Below are 15,811 nucleotides of genomic sequence, written 5' to 3'. Positions count from 1 at the left end.
CATAAGCTGATACATTTCACAAACGCACTTTGCATATAAAGACTAAAATATAAATCCCAGTGCTATATTGAAACTGGATATCACCCAAAAGTCAGGAGTCTATTTCTTGGCTTTAAATATCACTAGGAAATATAAAGGGATTCTTTTAGTTAATACTAATTATTATTCAGTCTATCATTAACAGCAACTGCACACGCTTTGATAGATGGGTTGAGAAGAAGCTTCGGGGTTTTTTACCGATAACATGACTAGTTGCCAAACTTTTCTTACTACTGATAATTAGATCCTGTTAGTCTAGCACCTGCTTCTGCTCCAGCACCAAGTGCAGGGGGCTCCTCACACGAGGGGGATCTGTACCTAGGACAGGAGAGGTCTCTGAGCAGACTTCCCAAAAATTTGAGTAGGCAGGAGCTGCTGCCTGCACAAGGGCAGGGGAATACATTCTTTGCCTCCTTCATCTGAACCAATTTTAATAAGATGACCTTTGCAGAACACCAAACTGCTCCCCTTCTTTCCAGCATATGTAACAACTTACATGCAATAAAATGATTGGCAATGGCAACATTTAGGTTTCCTGCTGATAAACGTGGAATAGCTTAAGGTATGTTTTTGCACTTCAGACACGTCCATCAGGGTATGGCAGAGAAAGCTGGGGCACAGAGAACCCATTACAGAGCCTCTCTCAAAATTCCTGTCAGTTGATTCATACTTCTGTAAAACAAAGACCCTGCTGATGTCTCCTCAGGGCATAAGAAATGTTTATAAAATGCCTATTACACACAGGGATTATGAGCAATTTGGAGATTTATTTTCATACCTAAAATTGATAAAAATCTCTAAAAATGTAAAACATTACTTTAATGAAACGTCAGTTTTGCAATTCCTTTGTTCTAACGTACGATGGAAAACAATGTTCCAGTGACCTCCAGTGGGCAGCAGGGGAAATACACCTATCCTCTGCTTGGTATGGCAGAACTCTTTTTGTTTGCAAAACCTGGAGCAAAGACAGTTGGGCTAAGATGCCTCAGCAGAGGCTGCCCACTTTTATTGCCTGATGAACAAGCAGGCCAAATGGTCTGAGATATCGTCCTTGGCATTTTTATCCAAATAAGCTCAATTAACCTGCACATCCCTCTCATATGTAGGGAACACAGGTGAAAGTCTTCACTGTTCTGACAACAGGATAAAGGGGGGGGAAAATCACATGGAGACCTTGCTGCTCTCTAAGCTTGGGTTCATATCTCCATGGAACACAGAAAACACATGAAATCAACATGAGCCAACATGCATGGAAAGCACAAGACAACTGGATGCTTGATGCCAGAAGCAAAGCAGCATTAACTATTTTCAGCTCAAGAGCATTAATCTACTGGAAGTAGGGACATTTTATTTGTAAATAAATTCATCATTATGGCCTGAGTTCAGACTTCTTCAACTTGTGCACACTGATATAGCATCCTCAATTGTTTTACCCCAAATTTTTTGTATCTCAAGAAATACAAGCCATGAGAAGTCTCCAAAGACATGCTAACCTCTTGAATCTCTCCAGTGGGGATGAGTTATCTTTGCCAAAGTTATGGAACATGTGTGGTCTGCAGAGCAAAGATCGTCTCCATCAGCAGCTGCCATTGTAAGGCTGTGCCATATCTTGTACAAAGCAGCCTGATGCCAAAGAAAACAAAAATGCTGCAGAGTAGTTCACCCTCTCTTCTGTCAACACAATTCAAGGTCTCTTACATCAGCCTCATTACCTGGTTATCTTACTAATGACTTCTGGAGGCAGGCATCAACTGAAACACTTTTAGTCTAAGATTAATCCCTCCCTTACTTTTGTTGGTGGGGGCCAGGGAAGAAAAGGAGGAAGCTAATTTTTAAAGCAGAAGTCCTTCTTATCACCATCTGGCCCTGATGAATAGGGAAAGAACTCCATTGATACATTAATAAATCCAGTATTACAACATAGAACAGGTAGCAGGAAGAATGCATCAGTCATCAACGGAAAATCCTCTGCTAAACTTAGAGGAATGACCTTCAAATTAAGAAAAAAAACAGTAATAGAAGGGGAAAACCTGTGTCACATGACGTATATTCTGGCCCTGATTCAGGAACCATTTGCCATTTGGAAGGTCAACAGGACTAAACATATTAAAAATCTTCTCCGGATCTCACCTTTCCATAGCCACCATCCAGGCCTAAGACCTGCAGCAAAGCTTATCTGTAAGTGGGTGGCCTGGGCCACCATTCCTTTTAATGCACCTATAGAAACATCCTGCAATTTCTGCAGCTTGTTGGTCCTGGAGACACAAAATACCCACAGGCTATCCCTGGCTCTGCTAACTCAGGTGGATTCCAATAGTCACATAGCCATGCTATGACCCTCGGTATTCTATTTTCTAAGTCATCCCCCAAAACAGAGCAGCACACGCGGAAAACTCTTCTCCCGTACCATATTTCCAAGAGGATTCACACCATTTCTTCCCGATAACGCAAGACAAATAATTGTGCATTTTGCCTGTTTCTTTGTATAATGAAAGAACTAACATTTCCATAAGAAATCATTTAATGTCCCAAAACATCATTCCTCATTGAAATGAAACTTCACGGAAGGGCAATTCTTCATCATGGAAAAAACACTAACACTAGTGCAGGGTCTCTATTTGCTACTGTCTGCACAATATTAATGTAGAAAATAATATATTGGCTTGAATCAATACTTCCCTGACTTGTCCATCCATCAGCTCCCCCTTCGTTTGATAAAAGTCTTTCCATGTCACGTTCTCCCAGACTGATGAGATCACAGTGCCTCTTTCCAGCATGAATGATGGTGTGTAGATGTATAATTGCCCAATAAATCACACCCTCTGGATCAAAGATCTGAGATCCTCTGGGTGCCAAGGAGGCACACCAAACATCATAAAATACAATAAGTTAATTAATTACAGCAAGATTTTTACCACCTTTAGACAGGGTGAGAGTATCACTTGTCACATACAGATATCAAGAAAGATTCAGCCAAAACCACCTTACTGCAGAATTGGGACCTGAAACTATAAACATTTCAGGGTAAGGACTGTGGTGGCAGTGTGGGCAAAGGGCTCCAACACCCTACTGCAACACGGAATCCTGAGAACTACAAATAAGACTGAAGCATCACTGTTGTTCCATGCCCAACACAGTGACTGCTTTAGGAATTCAAGCAGGGCTTCTAGCTGTGAGAGGACTGTCTGCATCTCAGGAATTTCATCACATGAACCACAAGAACAGATTGGGCAAGGCCAGGTAGAACAGGTCTGCAAAAGGTACTTCTTGTTTAGTATCTGATTTCCATTACCAGCCACAAATACCTGCTGGAGCAACCCTTTCCCTGGTGTAACCTCCCTGCACACAGCCCTGGAGCAAGCTGGGATTCCCAAGGTGCCTCTTCCTTTCTGCTGACCTTCACATATCAGCTGCTCGGCATCCCAGCACTACAGAAACAAGGGTTCCAGTTTGTCACAATGGTGGGAAAAAAAATGTGTTTCTGGCTGCTGTCTAGTGGACCTTGTATGGGTGCCACGGGCAGCAGTCACATCACTGGGGCCCTGCTGGCCTCAGGTCACGGGAGTTCACAGGAATAGGTGCTGATAAGATGCATGCTGTGTGCCTGCACCCCACAAAGCTTCCTAACCACAGCAGCAAGGCTGTTTAGAAGACACATGAATTGAAAAATAATATTTCATAGCCACAAGATGCAGGCATTATTTCAATTATTTCTGATAGAATTTGATACCATCAAAGCTTGAAGGAATTAAGACCTTCCTGGCAGTTCCCACCCTTGGCCCAAGTGCAAGCCACGCATCTCCGTATGCTCCATCTCAGACTCGCACCAACAAGCACGTTCACCCAAGCAAGCGAAGCTGCAATCTGCTGACTCGAGCTCAGGAAAAACAGTAGTGCCCAGAACCCTGTGTTTTACACGCATCTGATTCCACAACCTTTAATCCTTTCTGTCAGCCCTGCAAGATCAGGTATTAACATCTCTGTAACCTCTTGTACTAATTAAGATAGCAGATCTTTGGTATTTGCCTCTACTCCGGCTGGAAAGCCAAGCAGTGACAGGTTGCTGAAGTGTTTGTGCATTTCAGTGAGTCGCCCTTGTAAAGCAGAAATTACGACCACACCACAGGAAGCTTTAATAAATGTAAAAAGTATGCAATCATTACAAAATTACTGGAACTAAAAAAACTTGAGCTAAGCTTTGGAAATTAACAGGTGAGAAGCTTGCAGTTCTGGGTGGCAAGCTTGGTGCTATGGAAAGTAGCCACTGTTCCCAAACACTCTGCAGGCACTTATTAGAGACCTAGACACTCTATCGAGCATCTGTCCTTTCTACAAAGCCACATTTAAATGGCCCCAGAGCTTTTACTTCTCCAAAGTATGCATCATATTACAAGCAACCTTAAAAGCAGCAATGGCTTCCAGTAGACTCTGAAAAGAGAAGGCAAGCAGTTCGAGATAGACTCCCTGCTCATGTGTTTGTCTTCTCTGGGCTAAAGTGATTTTTTAGAAGTACTTCAGACATGCAGACACATCCCCAACATTTTAGTATCTAGCTCATTTCTTAGCAAGTCCAGCCCAGACTTTTGCAGCAGTGAGAGGTTTTTCCACTCCAACAAGCTCACCAGCTCATCTCCTCTGTCAGTGACCCCGCTCCTTGCCCACACACCTGGAACAGGGCTGCACAGGCAGGAGCCAAACTCCCCCAACACAGCCTAAGGCTTTTGGATTCAGGCAACACTAACCACATCAGGAAGGTTTGACCCAGCTGTAGATGAGGTTTGAGCTTAAGGCACAGCCCAGGATACAGGATTGAATAAAGTTTAAATCCCAAAAGCTGCTTAAGACTTAGTATTGCTATTTTTTGCCTGTCTGTACCCAGACGTACTGCACTGATGAGAGACTAAGCACTTTCTGAACTTGCAGTTTGAGATACCACAGAGTTACGGGGAAAGGGAGCTATAAAAGATACTTTCTATATAAATATCACCAACTCTCTGCACAAGCAGCATGGGACGCAGATAGGATACAGTTAAGAAGAAACTTCTGCAAAGAGACAAGAGAAACAGAAAGTGGGTTAAACTGGCAGGAACTAGAATGACTCAGGATCTCACTCAACAAAGAGAAACCTCATTGCTTTGCAGTTTCTGTGGTTACATAAAAGAAGCTTGGTAAACAGGTCCCTGTCTCATGCCCCAAGACCAAGGACAAAAGAGTTCCCAACTTCATCCCTTCTCCAGCCTTAAACAGAAAGGTTACTAAACATGAAAAACTTTGTGATTTAGAGAGAAACAATCCTCTCTTCCTCTGATTACTCACTCCAACAAAAACATCAGAGCAAATTTCTTCCAGAATTCCCTAACCACACATTATATCTAAGTTGTGTAGCAGCCAAACACTCAGAGATAACAAAAAAGCAAGAAAATGAGAAGGAAAAAGAAAGTAAAATCTCCAAATACCTCTTCTTGTCCAGCTTTTTCAGCCTTCCAAGGCCCTGAACTTCCATTTCTCTTTTGTTACCCTATCACAGTCTTTGCTAAATGGGGCTTGCTGCACATGTCACTGGTGGAGCCTCCTCATTTCAATGCAATTCACCTTTCTCCTATGATTCTGCATCTCCTTCACCTGCTGGGTCTCAGCTAGGCCAACCCTACCCCAGAGCAGCTGATTTTAATACAACTAATCTGGCCATAGAAGTTCATATCTTTGTACCCAGTGTCCCTGCTCTGCCCTTGGCAAAGATGCAGAATTAAAAAACAACAACAACAAAAGAAAAACAACCAAAAAAACCCCCCTGAAACAAAACCCCAAACAATCTTGGTGGGAAAAAAAAATCGTTCAACTGGAAATTTCATTACTTTTCTAAACATCTCTACTGGATTTCACTTCATGCTAGTCTCTCCTAACTTAACAGCATACTTGGCCAACTTAACCTTTGAAAAGGTTTTTTTATTGATCGACTTACACAGACATTTACATTTCTTGGAGGGAGGAAGAGGCAGGGAAGAAAATTAAATTACTTTGCTTAGTGATCTTAATTATCTGAAATAATTACCTTCAGTCAATTCTCAAACAAGAACTCTCTGGAGAACAGTGTATTTTAGTTTGGATAAAGGAAAAGGAATTGAGTCCAAAAGAATATATTTTGTAACTTATTCAGATATACCTAATTAACCATCTGAGTGAGGATTCCAGTCAAAACTTCTCCATTACATTTAGTTATTAAAAGCTGTTTGGGGGGGGGGGGGGACGGGGACACAAAAGGAGGGGTCTAAACAAGCACTTTACAACTCAAAGGATGATTTTAGCAAAGAACTCAACAAATGGGTGAAAGGAGACCAGAAGTAAAATATTTTTAATAAAAGCGATTCATTTTCTAGCCAGGCCCCGAGAGAGACTTGGTAACTCTAATATTTTGTATACAGCTCTACGCTGGAATGAGCACAAAGATTTTTAGGCTTCCCAGAAATGGGCAGAACTTCATTAAGACCTTTTCAGTGGAACGCAACGGAGACGCTTTGTTCTCTATGCAGCAATGACTGACAGTTTGCAGAGACGTTGACCAATTGAAAGAAATGATCCCTGTTATATTCATTACAGAAAGCACTAAAAAGTCCTCCAAAGAGTTTTCGCATGGATTTGTGCATCCATATGTGTACCCCCCAGCCCAGAGAGCGAGAAAGCAAGTCTTGCTGCTGAATGCTTGTAATAATGAGAGAGAATGGGATTTGGCTTGCTTTGTTTAGCCAAAACCCCATGACTAGATATTTGCAGCTTGGGGCGGTTAGCTTCTCTGCAGAGCCAAGAGCAAGGAAGCAGATGCCAGGGGCTGGCGGAGGTGCTGTATGTCACCCCACCTGAGCAGAGCCTTGTTCCCAGCAGTACGCTTCTTCCCTCACTCTGCTTTAGCTTTTCACAAATTCATAAGGCAGAGGACAATATTACTTTATTTATATGTGAATATATTTAGCAGGAGTGACCCCTTCCAAATATGTAATAGACTCCGACACAGCGGGATATTCTAATTTTGATGCAAAAATTCCCTGTCTGCATCCCTGTGCTACAGTGGCTCTGTCTCACTGCCCTATCGCCTCTCTCCACCTCTGCAGAAAGGGGCTGTGCTTGGGATAGCACATGGGCGCAGGGATGGATTCATGGCTGGGCTCCAGCCAGCTACTGGTCACAGGAACATTTTAATCCAGGGGGTTTATTAGATTAGCGAGGCCAACAGGCCAGTCCGCTGCCAACACACTTAATGTCTCATACAAATAATGGCACTGGAAGGTTCAAAAGTCTGAAAAGTGAAGAGGAAGGATAAATTTATCTTACTTCTTTTTTTTTCTTTCTAAATTGCAAGGAAGTTCTTGGTGGCTATGGCTCTCCTCATTCAGACAAAAGAAAGGAGAACGTTAGTATATAACTGTTGCTTTCCCAGAAAAAATTGTATGCACAGGATCATGCAAACAGGGGTGACATATCTGTCTTAATGCTATTTGACTCATTTCTGTCTTTTGTCAGATTTGTGGAGAACTAAGACTGAAGATGACCTTACACAGTCATCCAGCCCTTACTGAGGTGACGTTAATCTCTGCTGTTTTCCATTCTGTAAAATAAAATTAATAACTCACTGCGCATCATGTCAGTTAATAGTTATAAGATACTCCAGGTCCCCTAGATGAAGAGTAAAACATTGGTTTTATGCAGGCAGGATAGTTCCTCATCACAGGTAGTTTCTCTCCCAAATTTCCTTGTGCAGAGAAGTTCAGCCTAGCTTGTTAGCCCCCAAGGTAATTCAAGGACTTAAAAGCAGGATACTGTTTAAGGGTTCAATCAAAGCAAACAAACTGCTAAAAATAAATTGGCATCCCATCTGTTGCCAGGCAGGGAATTTAGTCTCAACAGTCAGGGGACAGGATGAAAGGCTGTAATAAACACCTTGAAATGGATATCTGAGAAATTCTGTGGCCTCAGGAAAATGGTCTGAATTTCTCTTCCTTCTCTTACACAAAAAGTTTTAAAATTCGTTTTTCCTAAGGGAGAGAAGTGAGTGTAGGCTTCTGCAGTACGAGGAGGGAAGCAAACAAATATCAAGCCTCAAAGATTAACAACGTTCAAATGAACTTTTGCTGATAAACTTTATTTCATTGGCAGAATGCGAAGCACAGGGAGGGGTGTGACATGACCACAGTGCCAGCCTGTACCTGTACCTGCTCCCAGCAAGCCGTATGGCAAGCAGTGGTTTGAAATCCCATTCCCACAGCATCCTGGGAAACTACCCCATATTCTGCTCTCTCCTGACAGCAAAAGCCATTCTGTAGCAAATCCTTTGCTCAAGGAGTAAATATTTTCCAAATCAACAGCATGCTTATGTACTATAATAGCTGCTATTGCTGCAGCAAAACATACGGTCCCTGTGAAAGTCCATTTCCACAGGAAGAGGTAGAGAACAGCAGCACCCTGCACTATGCTTCAGATAAAAGGTACCCAGAGAACAGTTTGCAGAGAATCATCACTATCTGCTAAAGGTACATACAAAATACATTAAAAAGAAAACGAAGAGGAAAGGGCAGCAATTAAAGGTCATCTAAAACAAACCGTGTCATCCTGCCAACAGCAGTGTTGCGTGCAGGTGCTCAGCAGGACCAAAACATTGGTAAAAACTGCACATCCCGTGTCCCGCCTGTGACTGGTGCACCCCAGTGCTGGTAGAATTGTTCATTTGGGTTTAATAAATCAAATATGAAGTGGTTTGTGCTGAACAAGAGCACAAAGTAAAAACATGATGAATAAAGAGCTTTCATACTAGTGAGATGCCTGGACATATCATTTTGGGATATCTCTGCAAATTCATTAGTTAGTTCTGGAAACTATCTTCCTTTTGGCAAGTGTCCCTCTTGTCCCCCGAGGAGCTGGCATCCACATCCTCCAGGATACTCACTGTTTGGCTTCTTATGCTGGCAGTGATCTGCATTAATATATCATATGTGATTGGACATATTTTTTCAAGCAGAGTGGGAAGGCAATAGAAAATAATAAGGAGAAAATGCTTTGCTAGGAAGTATCCGGTAGACTCGTCTTTGCTGTTCATCTGCTTCTCTATTAATTATCTGCAGAAAATATTAACATTTTAATTCAGTGAAACACCATGTGAGAATGATTTCAAGTCTGCATTTGCATCTACAGAGGCCTTTCTCTTCCAGAAGGACCACCTTTTCCTAAGAAGCCTGTTTTTCCTGGCTCTGAATCCCATGCCTCCTTCCAGCTCCCATCCTGTCTGTCCTTTTGCCTTTCTTTTTTTCCAAACCCGGCTTTACTGTAACTCAAGAGAAGGCAGCACTGATCAAGTCACCCACATGCACACAAGAAATAAAAAATTTGACTCTGTAACCATGAAGCTTTCATATTAAATCCACCCTCACCTTGTGTGGTGGCAGCTCTGGTGTGCTATAACCATCTCATACTTAAAATCTTTTTGTGATTTTCTTCCCATATCCTCATGAAAGCTGCTTAGAGCTTTTGTTGTGATTTGAGCTGTGAGATTATTATGAACCAGAAGCTTGAAATGAAACTTGAAGATGTAAAACAATAAAGATCACAGCCAAGAAACCTATTTACCAAACAAAAACAAAGCAGCTGTTTGAACTCAGGAGAAACTCACAGACCAAGATTAGTGGAGCTCAAAATATACAGACTGGTTTAAGCAGAAAGAAAAAAGTACTAAGTCCCCTCCATGCTGTCTAGAGCTGTTTGTGAGCATGCGGGTGGTGGTAAGCAGGACTTGTATCTCCCCACAGCACGTTGGTACTCTGCATGCCAGCATGGGAGTCGCGAGCAGCATCTCACATAGAAATAACACTTTCATTCCTCGTTTTGCTCCTTCTAAGGTGGCCTCAGGGCAGTTTCTCTTTTACATCTTGCACATTGGTAGGGATGCTCAGAATACCCTGCATTCCTCTCTGCCAATGCCAACCTGAAAACAGACACCTGACAGCTATTTCTAGTTCTTCGCAATATAAATAATGAATGGTTTCATACTGGGAGGAATCAAATGGCACCAGATGACTCTCGTAATAAATCAGGAGAAAGGCAGGTGGTCTCTTGTCTGGCATCTCAAAGCTGATGTGCAGCTTTATGAGGAGTGAGGTGGCTCTGGTACAAAACCCATCAATACAAATCTTAGACGTTAAAAGCTATAGCACTTTTCATGCCAGTTTTAGGTGTTGTCATAATTCTGGTCTCATATGAAAAACCCTTGGCAAAGAAACACACCTGCACCACTCTAACTTTGGGGTTTATGTTTATCACTGTACCCTAAATCATTGTCATTCATTAGGGGAAAACTCTCTTGCTGCCAATTTCACTAAAAAAAATTAGATATTTAGGAGTGGGGAAAATGGACCTAAAAATCATTTTCTTCCACTTGGCCACGTAGGTAGCTTGACTTGCTTTTAGACCTTAATAATAAATAATCATTTTCTCACATTAATAGCTAGGCACCTCTTTCATTGCTGCCATGCAGTCCACGATGTCCGTACATGTGTGCCCATGCAGGATGAGGGGATCCATGGGGTGCCAGAGAAGGGATGCCCCCGCCACAGGCACTGTGCTTTTGTGGTTGTGTGAGGAGCAGAGACTGCAGGTTTGGAAACTGCCCCTGCCTGAAACAACTGTGAAAAGGGTTTAGCTAAATAAAGCCTGTGAACCTGGGGCTGTGCTCATCTGTCTGCCAACAGCTAGCAGCTCCCCGGGCACATCAGCTCTATTCCCTCGCCACCTTCTGTGGTTTTCCTTCCCAGCATGCAAAATGTCAGGGACATTCAACACATATTTGAGTAATTTATCCCTTTCTTTACTCAGCTATTCTAGCCTTATTCTATAATGTGCTTAGAAAACTTTTACTTCTGGGGGGAAAAAAAAAAGAGACTATGTCACCATCTCAATTACCCACTTAGACGGCACGGCTGAGACAGATCGGCGGGTCACCTGAGCAGCAAAGCCATTATCTTCCGTGTACACTGTCAAATTTCATAGGAAGGAGGTGGGAAGGTTCCTTCTGACAAGAAGTGGTTTTGATTTAGTGCTGCTATAACGAACTGCATGGTGTGTTTAAAGATGACAGAGTACCTGGAAAGTAGTCTATTTACCCTTAAGGATAACTGCCATCTCTTTAAACAGTACAGAGAAAAGATTATTTAAATAGGTTTGGATATATTCCCTGTGTCATAGCAGACATGTTAGCTGCCAGCAGCCATCCTACAGCTATTTTCAAGTGGTCAGAAAACAGATATTCTGAATAATTACATCTAGCAGGATCCAGGCAGATAAAAATTTCTCCGAACATCACCAAACCGGGGTAATGGCCCGTTACGAGTAACAGCACCTCAGGAAATTATACTAAACCATGTCGCTGGTCATCTTACGCGTTGGTGAGTAAAGCGAACGCTTCCATATCCTGATGGTCAGCCAGGTCTCGTGGGAAACGTGAGGGCAATGTTACAGAGCTCCAATCAAGGGTACTAAAGTGCACTTTACAATTTCAGGCAAAGCCGGCTTTTATCAGTACTCCCACATGCCGAGAGATGGACTCTGTGACTGCTTATGAAATGTTTTGTCATCTAGCTTCCACTTTTCAGCAAGCTGATGAAAAAAAAGCATAAATCCATCAGACATGTTGTCTTACCAACTCCTGATATGTTTTGGCTACTTATAGAGAGTAAGAGAAGTCTTTGGAGCAGATGTGAAATTCAGATCTTGTTTGCTCACTTGTCATCACTCAAAAAGCAAAACAAACACTCCTGCTCTTGCAAAAATTAGCCCTCGTGTCCTGCTGCTCTGCCTCGCCACGCTGCGCCCTTGCTCGATCTCCCCACGGGCGACAGTTCCTTTTGGTCTGTAGCCCAGTCCCACATTCTTCAAAACTGACTGTGAAGCACCAGAGGAGAAGCAATAGTTAGCCCAGGAAATTCTGTAAATCAGCCTGTGTGGCAATTATGCTGAAGATACCACTCATGTAAAAAACATCTAGAATGCCATCATACTGTACCTGAGAGCAAAAAGTAATCCAGAGAGAGTCATGAAAAACAATTTCATGAACAACTTTCTAACCACTGATCTCTAGGCAGTGTGTTTATCAGTATTTTCACTGTGTGAGTTCCTCTACCTCAAGAGGGGTATTTTACAGGTACACAGAGCCACCTACAAACTCTGGATAACACAGAAGCAGCCAGGATATCGGGTTATTACAAATGCCCATTTTCTTTCTGATACTTCACCATGCTTTCCAAACTTCATGATGTTTCTCATGTGATACTCCCAAATGTGGAGCTGGTTTGGCAGGACTTCCACATAATTCTCCAGAAGTGATGTATGCAGTTTTTCAGCATCTTCTAATACCTTCGCTGCCCTCCCTGGCGTTTTGCAGCGTTCTCCAGGCATGCGTAGAGCCGGGGTACAGCCGGCTGTGTGACCGGCAGCAGCGAGGGAGGGAATGGAAACCCGGGTCAAGGCTGTCTCCATCCTCCTCCTGGGCTGCTGAGCAGATCAGGAAGGTGGTGTTGATGTGTCACTTATAGGAGGGTTTTTTTCCTTCTTGTTCTTGCACCTGTAATCACAGATAAAACAGAAAAAATGATTTGAAGCTGCTATCTGGCCCAAGAGGAAACAAATCTTAACAGAAACACACATAATCCCATATGAGACAAACCCAGAGGAATCTAATTGGATTCTTTCTTAAACTGAATTCTACAATACTGTTATCTCCTTGATTATTTACTGCACACAGTAATAAGAGTCAAAGAAAAATTGCTCTTGGTAAAGTCTTTCAGCCAGATTTCAGCATCCTGAAAGATTACTTTTTTAACTGAAAAAGAAGAAAGCTATATTTTTACTGGGAATGCCTTAAAAGGTTTGATTTTTAACAGCCATCACATGGTGTAAAAATAATTGTTCTGGAAATTCTCAATTTTATTGCTCCTGTTATCTATTTTTTCTGTAATGACTGATATACTTAACCTTCCCCCCATCAGGATTATGTAGCAGGAAGGTGTCCTGCCATTCAAAGGCAGCCAGTTTCCCATTTAGAACAGGCATGTCACTGATGACTTTTAGAGGATGCTGCCAGGCGCACTGCCGAGGCCAAAACCCACTCTCCACCATGGTGCCTGTCCCCAGCCCTATGTGGACCAAAGTTCCCGGGGCGATTGCCAGCTGGAGCCCGAGGGACGGCAGTGGGGAGCGGAGCCCAAGAAGGCCAGGTGAGGCGGCTGTGGGACCAGCCCTCGATGCACCCACAGCACTTCTGTGGGAAGGACGCGGGAAATAAAGCAAAGCGTGGTCCCGGGCTGTCCTTGTCTGTGCTTTGCATCAGTTATCTCCACCTTGTCAGCGAGAGACGGTCGCTCCCTCTGCGTCTCTCCAAAGCCATGAGCAATTGTGGCAGCAGTTGGTAAGGATGAACTTTTCAAGGCTTCACATGGATCACCAGCCAGCAGTCACTGTGATTTCCTGAGCCTCTCCTCCCCAGATGCACAAAATTAAGTTTGGCTTTTTATGGATGCATAACTAACCCCTTGAGTAAACATCTATTCAAACCTATGTAATTAGTACTTAATTTTTCAAAAAGCTACTGAAAGGCCCTTTTAGGTTCCTAATTGGCTGCTACTTCCTATTAGTCAACTCTGAGTATGAACTATCAACATGGGAAATGCACTACATGGCAGGAACTCTGCAGACCGGGAACACGAGGCTGAAAGCCAACAAGCAGGATGGCCAAGCATCTGCATGCGCGATCAAATATACCTCATGTGGACTGTTGTTGTGCAATACAGGCTAAATGTGATTCAAAAGCAGCCATTCTTCGGTTGAAGAAATTCAGTCTCAAACTCCAATCCACCATGTTTGATCTTTAGATCACAGGGTGGTTGTAGATTTTGGGATGGTGGTTTAGTAGTGGGTCAGGACATGTCCCAAAATGACAGTTTTCTATGAAAACAATAGCAATATGAGGGACATGTTAGTTTGAATTATTTAGGGACAGATAATCAAGCTGTACAGTAAACGTACCATTGAACAGCTTAATTAACAGCACATGCCTATCAAGAGCTAATTACATGATTCTTTATGATTTTAAAATGAATGGTTACCGCTTAGTTCTCAGGACCATAATTACCAGGTTAAGAAGAATGCGCAAAACCTGCAGCTTTTTGGGGGTAACTCAGCTACCAATTTAACTGCTTTATTTATAAAAATAAAGCCTGTAGAAAAGAGCAAGTCTTTCCAACTGAGACAGTATAGATTCAAAGCATCAGCATCTAGTTCTACATCAACCCATTCCCAATCACGCTATAAACGAAGGAACCTCCTTGCTTTACAGTCAGTGTCTGTGTTTTAAGACAACAAGAGAAAGCAAGTAACGCTTACAGATTCCACCTGAGAGGAACAAGTTATTGAATTGCACGTTATTTCAAGGAGGTCATATAGGATAACACCTTCCCCCAACAAACCGGTCAGAAACTCCAGCTGCATTGCTCATAAAGGTCCTTATTTATTTACTTTTGCTCCAAAGGCCATGTTGTTTTCATTGGTTGTGCTGCAGTGCTCTCTGCTGGCACCAGCCTGGGAGTTGCTGGGATGCTACAGCTGAGCAAAGGTGGTGACGAGGCTGTCGCACCCCGAGCCTGTCCCCCTGGGGATCGCACTTCTGGTGCTCTACAACCCACGAGCCAAGCTCCTGGAAAACCCCGAGATTACCAACACCGGTTCTTTGTATTTGCTTTCTGAGTTTGTATTTACGTTCAGGGTGTCACGTCTCAAAACTTCGCTGCTTGAAACCCCCTGTGTGTGCATGGCCCTGCTGCCCTCTTTGCCCTCTCACTGATATTCGGGAGATATTTTCTTTTCTCGCTTCTTTCCAAAAACACACAGAAGTGGTCCAGGTCCCTTCGCGCCAGAGGATACCTGAGTTAAGTCCCACCATTTTATTCATTTCCAAGGTAAAGGTCTCTGGCATTGCCTGATGAACAGCACCCAGGACCAGGATCAAAGATCAGATGTGATTTTCCTTGAAAATCTCCTTTGTGCGTAGTTCTCTGGCCTGACGGCACCTTTCAAACACCTCTGCAAACAGGCTGCTGTAATTTGCACATTGTGCTGTTGGTTTCCATCACACCTCCTCACTTCTGATTCATGCCATTAAAAACTAGATTGTTGCTTGCTCTGAGTGTCTTTGGTTAATAACTGCTATTTTAGCTCGAGCCCATTGAGAGCTCAGCAAAAGTCCCTGAACTGAATTGCCTGTTGTCCTAGATTTCTATCAGGCAAGGTCGAGAGCCACCATCTCGATTGGTTCTTTCCACAGCAAAGCACACAAGGGAGCTTTTCCCTCGCGCTCTGACTGGGTTGTTGGTGTTTTTCTCCGTGTGTTTCTGAAGGCCAAACTCTGAACACTGTTGATGTGGGGAACATTGCAGCACTCTCATACTGAAGAGCCCTGCTCTGCTTTCCTTTTTTTCAGGCAAGTTTCTTCCTACTTCTAACTGATGGCAGTCCCTAGCATCGCCCTGCTGCAGTCATGAATTTTCTGTAAGATTTATAATACATTTACAGCAAGTGCTACAAGAGCAAGACAAGGAGTGCATACCCACTCCAGTTTATCACAGCCATCTTCAACACAACCAGTAAGACCACACAAACTCCAAGGACTGGAGCACAGTAAATGCTTCCCTTTTGTTCTCGTTATCTCTGCCTTAAACTTCTCCCAAAGCAATCACATTATCGT

Source organism: Haliaeetus albicilla, chromosome 26 (assembly GCF_947461875.1).
Source record: "Haliaeetus albicilla chromosome 26, bHalAlb1.1, whole genome shotgun sequence".
In the NCBI taxonomy this organism is placed as follows: Eukaryota; Metazoa; Chordata; class Aves; order Accipitriformes; family Accipitridae; genus Haliaeetus; species Haliaeetus albicilla.
This window is presented reverse-complemented; position numbering follows the sequence as displayed.